We start from the raw sequence: 9479 nt of genomic DNA, 5'->3' as shown, positions 1-9479 counted from the left end.
TTGCTAAAATTTCGGTAAATTTCGATTAATAACAAAAAAAGTAAAAATGTCAGCAGCAATGAAATACCACCAAATGAAAGCTCTATTAGTGAGAAGAAAAGGAGGTAAAATTCATTTGGGTGGTAAGTTGTATGACCGAGGAATAAACTGTGAAAGTAGTGTAGTGCAGAATTGTAAAAAGTGGTCTGGTCATTAAGGGTGTTTAAGCTAGGGGAGCTGAGGTGGTTAAAGAGCACACCAAATGTTTCAAATAACTTCTTTATTAGCTTCAACTTTTCTAAGATATCACAAAATGGCGGTATGCATAAGATGGTGGTTCATCTCGTCATTCAACATAAAATTGTGGATATATTTCTCTTGAGTATCTGTACTCTCACTTTAAGTCATTTAAGCACTTTATGATCTCTCTGAGAGGTATATCTGAGGTCTAACTAATAGTTTGCTTGCAGTATGCAGTTAGCAGTGACTATTTGCAGATTGGTTGAGTATGATCTGGTATGGTTGTGTGCACTTTGGATTGCAATATGGAATCTGAATGCTTGCAATTTTGTATTTGCAATTTTATGGTTGCAATTGGTGGAACTCTAAGTAAACACATATATATCTAGTTCAGTATACAGTTCTAAACACAATATGAACATTATATAACTGTTTTAAATACCTATATTAGTCTCTTGTTCCCATAAAACTCAGCTCTCAGTGGAGTGAATGTCTCTTCAGCTCCTGTCTCTGGTGAATAATGATTCTAGCAGCAGGATCTGGGGGAATTTCCAGACAGGCTGTGTGTGAGGCTGGCTGTGATTGGTGAAAACTTTTGCTGTGTGAGAAGCTGGCTGTGATTGGTCTAGACTTATGCCCAGCAATAACAGATTAACACTATACTTTCTGTTTCAGCTATGTCACGGAGCTTACCTTACATTACAAAATGAATTTTAAAGGCATATATAACAGTTATATGACATCCAAAATATTATGTCACAGCAAATAACTCTGCTTTTGTCTTTAACACATAAACATAGGAACTGTATTAAGGCTATTGGCAGGTTTAGCTGTATACACATATAAGCTATACTAGCAACCTAGGACAGGTCTTAGCTAGCCAGCTACAGGGCCTCCTGGGCCCTCCTCATGGCCGGCCAGTGGAAGTTTTTGGGGATTATTTTGTGTTCCTGGCAGTATTTTGTGATGTACTGTGGTATTTGTCTCTGTTGGGATGGTATAATGTGCCACAATATGGAACAGGGATCATTCACACGGTTATCGTGTATAAGACACTCGTGACAGGTGCCAAGAGATCAGAGAGACTGGCATCATGTGGGTTAATCTGACTGGTTCCTTGTGGATCATTTGTATCTGTGCTGTTTTGGCAATGACCACACCTCTTGCAGGTGTTGTTGGTTTGGTCATTTAACTTCCTCTATTTATTACTCCTTACCCTTTCTGGGGGGGTTTGGTTTATAGATTCAGTTTCTGGACTCTGAGCTAGCTGGTTGTTGGATCTCGGTTGAGCTCCTGGCGCTGCCTTTGCTCCACGTGAAGTTAAATGTTGTCTTCGCTATTTCTATTTTGTTTGTTGTATTTCCCTGTCTTTTGTATCTAGGCCTGAGGGAGAGGAATAGGTTGTCTCAAGTCCTGTCACTGACAATCAAGGTCAGTATATACTGATAAGTAGTCAGGACTTGGATTAGGGTTGTTCTAGGACAATAGCCCCACAGTATCATAGTAACCTTTGATGCTTTGAGCTCCCGTGCGCACGAGTGGGTGACTTTCATCAAGAATTTATCTCATGTTTTGTGTTGGAAGGTCTCCCTGCATCAGTGGTTCTGGATTTACCATAGGCAGATTCTGGATTGGGGTGATAATTGCATTGACATTTGTCTTAATGCATCTTTTTCTGTTGTAATTACCAAGAATTTACCCTCTTTTATATGAGTTTGCCAATGTGGTTTCTGAGAGTAGATGCCAGGATTTACCTCTACATCGGGAATATGATTGTCCTATCTATCTTATTCCCGGAGCTAAATTGCCTAAATCTAGGTTCAGGGGCGTAGCTATAGGGGGTACAGAGGTAGCAGTCGCTACCGGGCCCAGGAGCCTGAGGGGGCCCAAAGACCCTTGAGCCACCTAAGACACTGGCATTATAGAAAGTGCACACTGTTCAATTTACACCTCTGGCTGGAGGGAAGGGGTTAGATTAAGAATTTGGTGCCCTTTCAATGTTTGCCTCAGGCAGCAGGAAGGCTATGTGCTCCCCTGCCCCTTGCCAACAAGCACTGAGGGACGGGGGCCCAAGCTGAACTCTTGCACCAGGGCCCATGAGCTTTTAGCTACACCCCTGTCTAGGTTGTATAACCTTTCTGAACCTGAAAGACAGGCCATGAGAGAGTATGTTACCGAGAGTTTGGCCAAAGGACTTATAAGACCTTCCAAGTCTCCAGTGGCAGCAGGGCTCTTTTTTGTTAAAAATAAAGACTGAGGTCTTTGGCCATGTTTGGATTTCTGTGAACTTAATAAATTACTGTCAATGATCCCTCTTCCTTTGATTCCCGATATGTTTAGCCAGATTATCGGCACTAAGGTGTTCTCCAAGTTGGACCTAAGGGGGGCATCTAATCTGGTTAGGATCAAGGAAGAGGATGAATGAAGATGGCTTTTAATAATCCTGAGGGGCACTTTGAGAACCTGGTCATGCCTTTCGGATTGACCAATGCTCTTGCGGTGTTCCATCACTTTGTGAATCACATTTTTCATCACCTGGTGGGGAGGTTTGTAGTTGCGTATTTAGATGACATTCTAATTTATTCTCCAGACATGGAAACACATCAGGATCATGTGAGACAGGTGTTACAGATCCTAAGGGACAATGAATGGTATGCAAAATTAGAAAAATTCAAAATAATTTGAAGGATATGGGCAACAAGTATAAACGTGTGGCTGACAAGAAACGTATGAAGGGTCCGGACCTAAGTGTGGGTGATTCTGTGTGGCTGTCCACAAGAAACATTAAGTTGAAGGTACCTTCTTGGAAGTTGGGTCCAAGATTTATTGGTCTATATAATATCACTGCCATCATTAATCCTGTAGCTTTTCGTCTTGAACTTCCTAAGGCCCTGAAAATTCATAATGTGTTTCACAAATCTTTGTTAAAGAGATATGTTGAACCTTTGGAGCTGTCTTTCTTGCCACCCGCTCCTGTCATAGTGGACGGTAGTTTGGAATTTCAGATCGCTAAGATAATTGACTCTCGAGTTCTTCGTAGATCTCTTCAGTATCTTGTCCACTGGAAGGGTTATGGACTAGAAGAGAGGATGTGGGTACCGGCATCTGACGTGAATGCCAGTCGCTTGGTAAAAGCCTTTCACAAGTCTCAGCCAGATGAGGTCGGTCCTGGGTGTCCGGAGGTCACCCGTAGAAGGGGGGTACTGTCACGGACACTCCTGTGACAGGTGCCAGGAGATCAGAGAGACTGGCAACACGTGGGTTAATCTGACTGGTTCCTTGCGGATCATTTGTGTCTGTGTTGTTTTGGTAAAGACCACACCTCTTGCAGGTGTTTTTGGTTTGGTCATTTAACTTCCCCTATTTATTACTGCTTACCCCTTCTGGGGCTTCAGTTTCTGGACTCTGAGCTAGCTGGTTGTTAGATCTCGGTTGAAATCCTGGCGCTGCCTTTGCTCCACATGAAGTTGTGTTGTCTTCCCTATTTGTATTTTGTTTGTTGTATTTCCCTGTCTAGGCCTGAGGGAGACTCCTGTTCATCCTTCTGGTGGAGTAATAGCTTGTCTCAAGTCCTGTTACTATACTAGGGCCCTACAGAGTGTGTTAGGGCTCTAGGTTTCTGTGTATGAACTTTCCTACCATCGAGGTCAGTTCATACTGATAGATAGTCAGGACTTGGATTAGGGTTGTTCTAGGAGGTGACATTCACCTTTACCCTAGTTTCTAGACCTCGTTTCTGTCCCCTTTCCTCCTGTGCTCAGTGTGGAGTTTCCCACCCACACCGCATCTGTGACATCATGCCTGTTGTCCATACATGGCTCAGAGGGTGGGTTTCTGCACCAACAGTTTTGGAGGAAGAGGAGGATGATGAGGAGGAGGAGGAGGAACTGTGTTCACAGCAGGGTGGCACCCAAAGCAGCTCATGTGCATCACTGGAGCGTGGCTGGGGGGATACAGAGGACATAGACAATACACCTCCCACCGAGGGCAGGTTCTCATATTTTCTGAGCAGACTGGCACACATGAGCGAGTACATGCTGCAGTGCCTGCGCACTGACTGCCGAGTTGCCCTGATTGTTAGCAGTGTTGATTACTGTGTGGCCACCATGCTGGATCCCCGCTACAAGGACAACATGCCGTCCTTATTTCCATCACTGTATAGTGATCGGAAGATGCGTGAATACAAGCGCTTGCTGTTAGACGCTTACTGACCTGATTTCCACCTGAAAGCACGAGGAGGAGGAGGAAGTAGCCAATGCTGATGGGGCGTCAGCACCACTTCAGAAGGGAGGGTTAGTATGGCGGAAATGTGGAAAACTTTTGTTAGCATGCCACAACCTCCAGCACCACCATCTGATACGGACCGTCTTAGCAGGAGGCAGTGTTTCAGCAACATGGTGGAACAGTACGTGTGCACACGTTTGCACGTACTGACTGATGGGTCTGTCCTATTTAACTTCTGGGTCACATGGACACATGAACTGAGCTTGCTTTATACGCCTGCAGCAAGTGAACGTGTGTTTAGCACGGCAGGGGTGTGATCACAGACATATACGCCTGCCCATAGCCAAGGTGGACAAGCTCACGTTAATGGCATGGATACCACAGGAGCTGTCTGTACATTGGCCAGAGTAGAAGCCACTCCCAAGTAGGTGTTTGCCATTTCGCAATGTTTTAGGGCCTCACCAAATAATAATAAAAAAAACTACATTAAAGACAAACACAAAAGCAGTGTTGGCTACCTGCACCGCCATGTCCACCTTCTTCCTCCACTCGGATCTCCACCTCTTGGTTCAAAAATATTATTTGTTATATTGGCAGAGTAGAGAAGTATATCAGCAGCACCCAGCCATTGTTATATTCCAGCGCAGTTTGTTCATTCTGTTTGCAATTTCCCAATGTTTTGGGGCCTTCCCCCTAAAAAAAATAATAATAATAATAATAAATAAAGAAAATTGTTGGTTTTTTTAAACGACAAAAACAGTGTAGGCTCCTCCTCCGCCTCTTCCACGTCCACGGCCTCCACAACCTCCTACTCCACTTGACATCCGCATCCTGGTTCAAGATTATTATTTTTTATTTTTTATGTTCTATGCTGTTATTTCCCTATCAAAAAAATGTTTTGTAGGGTGATTGTCCTGCTATTACACGCATTTTGCTTCCTTTTTCAGCCCTCTAGCCCTTACTACGATTATTTTACAGCACTAAAGTTCGGGTCCCCATTGACTTCTATGGGGTTCGGATGTCAAGTTTGAACTAAAGTTCGGTCGATGCTGAACGTCCCGTTTGTGGTCTGCAATGCAGGCATAGAGCACTTACGGTTGTCTTAATGAGTCCTAATGATGTCAACTTTGGCAGCTAGAAGATCGTTTATGACTTTGGTTAGGGTGGATTCAGTGGAGTGATTGGGTCAGTGATAGATGCACTGTTATTGGGTATGTGACAGGTGCACTGTACCGCTTTTCTTGTTCTCTTGGTTCTGTCTCCCTCTGGTGTCCTTTTGTGAGTATTGCTGATGGTGACTTGCTGACTAAAGCTCAAGTGCCTTTTACCTTGTGTCTTCACACTCCTTTTATTTCTTTTTTTTTTTTTTTTTTTTTTTATCTATGCAGGTAGAGCAGCCTGCACTGTGGGAACATTCTTCAGATTCCTTCTTGTTTGCACCAAACAGGACAAGCAGAAACATCAGCATTATGTGTGATTATGAGAAGATACAACCCACTGTCATAACTGAACCGGAGACTGCAGCATCTTCCTGGTAGACGAATCCTAACATGGTGTCTACTCCTGACTTGGAAACTCCAGAAAATATATATCTGCTAGACGTGCAGATATAGCCTGCATCAAGGAAAGGTGAGTGACCAGTAATATGCTCGCCACCACTTCACCACCTTCTGACTGGTTTATCTCTGTAATTACGTAGCATATGTAACTATACAGATGTATAGCTTGTCAGATTTGCTGGGCAGAACCGTCCTTGTTAATGTGTAACCAGGACATGAGGTAACACGTTCTTATCACTTTCCATTCTCATTATCTAAGGTAAATACAGGAACTGAGGCCATAACAGTCGCTGAGCACAGTGTGAGCGAGAGAAGGAATCCCTGGAGCCAAGACGCAGGTAACGGTAAGGCTCAAGGCACTTGATGCCCCACAAACATCTAACATGTCTAGGATCAGGATTCTGTATCCTTGCCCTTATCATGGACATGTGGGCAGGGGCAGATTGGCCATAGACCTTACAGGAAAATTTCCCAGGGGGCCACATGGGCCTGTGGCAGGTACAGCACTATGAAGTGCCTTTTGCGCTGTGGCATTAGAAGAATTTTGATATCTCTAACTTTTTAGTCCAACCAGACTAAATTCTTCTAGTGCAGTTCTATGGAAACAGTAGGCTTAAAGAGCACACAAAATGCTTGAAATAACTTCTTTATTACCTTCAACTTTTCTTCATATATAACACTGCCGCCTCAGCAGCAGATAGTCCATGTACATAATACGTGTTGAAAAGATATCACAAGATGGTGGTATGCATAAGATGGTGGTTCAACTGTTCAATCTTGTCATTCAACATAAAATGGTGGATATATTTATCTCTTGGGTATCTGTACTGCGAGTTTAAGTTTTTTAAGCACTTTATGGTCTCTGTGAGAGGTATATCTGAGGTCTAACTAATAGTTCTACTTGCTGAATTTGGTTGCAATTTGCAGTATGCAGTTAGCAGTAACTATTTGCAGATTGGTTGAGTATGATCTGGTATGGTTGTAAGCAATTTGGATTGCAATATGAAATTTAAATCGTTGCAATTGTTTGTATGGTATTTGTAGTTTGCAATTGAATTTGTGGTTTCATTTGGTGGAACTGTAATGAAACACACATATAACTGGTTCAGTATACAGTCCTAATCACTATATTGTCAATAGGAACATTATATAACTGTTTTAAATACCTATTTTGGCCTCTCTGCTTCCATAAAACACAGCTCTTAGTGGAGTTAATGTCTGTTCAGCTTCTCTCTCTGGGGAATAATGATTCCAGCAGCTCCTGCTATGGGAGTTTCCCACACAAGCTGGGTATGAGGCTGGCTGTAATTGGTCAAAACTCCTGCTGTGTGTGAGGCTGGCTGTGATTGGTCTAGACTCCTGCCCAGCAACAACAGTTTAACTCTATGCTTTCTGTTTTTTCTGCTGTGTCATTGAGCTTACCTCACATCCATATAAGGAATCTTAAAGGCATACTATCTTTTCTGCTTCTGTGAACAAAATATATAACAATTATATGACATCCAAACATGAAGTCACTGTAAATAACGCTGCTTTTGTCTTTAACACACAAACATAGTAACTGTATTAAGGTTATTGGCAGGTTTTGCTGTATAAATATATAAGCTATATTAGCAGCCTTGGACAGGTCTTAGCTGGCCAGCTACAGGGTCCTCCTCATGGCCGACTAGCGGATGTATTTGGGGATTATTTTGTGTTGCTGGCAGTATTTTGTGATGCACTGCGGTATTTGGCACTGTTGGGATGGTATAATGTGCCACAATATGTTATTGCTGGCCCTGCACTCCATCAATTTGGCCCCAACTTCAAAACGGGTCCACTTTTAGCATTTTTACCAAGGTCACTTTAAGTTCCTAGTCCGCCCCTGCATGTGGGAATCACTTTGGTTTTTACTCTATTTCATTTATAAACTGTAAATTGCTGGCTGATAACAGGGACCAATAGATTGTATTAATCTGTCTCATGATCATCCTCTCTACATGCGGAATTGTCTAATACCCGAGAACAGGTATGCTCAAACTGCGGCCTTCCAGCTGTTGTAAAACTACAACTCCCATCATGCCTTGATGTAGGCTGATAGCTGTAGGCTGTCGATGCGTGCTGGGAGTTGTAGTTTAGCAACAGCTGGAGGGCCGCAGGTTGGACATCCATGCCCGGGACCAATAGATTGTATTTACCTGACGGGCAATCAGCTTCTCTCCATCCTGAAATGTCTGATACCAGGGACCAATAGATTTTATTCATCTGCCCACCTAATCAAGCCCTCTCAATCTGCAGTGGCCCACTGCCAGTGTCTGGGGTATCCCTTGCCCCTTAGGAGGTTTCTACGAAATATGTCCCTCTTATAGAGCAAGTAAACGTGACACCAGTTGCAGTTAAGCAACAATGACATTGAGTCCACTTTGTAAATGGTAGTGTTGGTATCCAGATGTAGGATTGCCAGAGTGGTGAAGATGTTGTATGCATGTGTCACGGTGCTCCTACCTGGATATTCTTGGATCCCAAACGTGGTGTAGTCCGAAGCAAATGCAAAAGGGATGAATAACTTGGATGATGAAGGAATAATTGAGTCCAAACTTGTAGTAACGCAGAACACAACTTTACTCGGCATAAATGGTAATCCAAACAGTTTTCAAATGATATCTTGGTCATCAGCAGGTATTTGCTTATTCTGGCAGGCAAACACTTCTGCAATAATCTCAGCCCTGCTATGCTAGCTGGAGTAAATAGGAACTTCCCCTCTTCTGCTGGAACTTAGTTTAGCTGTAGTCTGTAGACCTTCTCTTACTTTAATCCTAGGAACTTCTTCTCCTGACTTGAGTACCTCAAGATCTAGCTTCAGCTTGGATGAAGGGAAGGGAATCCCCAGGATACAGCGAAGTCACAGACAAGTAAAGCGACACTGACATCAGCTTAATATGCAAGAACAGAAACTTTTCTTAGGCAAAAAGTAACACAGGCATAACCAAATTAATACAAATAAGCATAGAAAATGCTATATCCCGGACTCACAGCCAATGTCCCTGCCCACTGGACAGGCCTAGCCGATGGTGGACACAGCAGAGCCTGCAAGTCGTGCTGTGCCGCTACAGAGGACTGACCTCGCCGATGGCGGACACAGCAGAGCCTGCAGAACAGTCCCGAACAACCTGGCAATCGCACAACCCTAACTAGCTATCTAGTTTCAGGCCTAGGCTTAGTCTCTGTTTTTCAGGCGCCACTAGTGTACAGCATGGAGTAAACGGGTGTACTGACCTTTGTCCGTTCTGGGCCCTAGGATGCCGCTTACCCGGGATGGCCACCAAGCTCTCAGCAACCGTGCGGCCTTGCTTGACGATGAGGCTTTTTGTCCACACACTGAAACTGGTCTTCCTGGGACAACCTCTCTTTCAAAGAGCTGGATACAGTAAGGAGACGACAGCTACTCTCCTTCCTTTGAGTGTCCATTCACTGCCGGACATCTGCAAGCCAGGATGG

Source organism: Bufo gargarizans, chromosome 2, assembly GCF_014858855.1.
Source record: "Bufo gargarizans isolate SCDJY-AF-19 chromosome 2, ASM1485885v1, whole genome shotgun sequence".
Classification (NCBI taxonomy): Eukaryota; Metazoa; Chordata; class Amphibia; order Anura; family Bufonidae; genus Bufo; species Bufo gargarizans.
The sequence above is the reverse complement of the archived record's forward strand: the minus strand, read 5'-3'. Positions refer to the sequence as shown.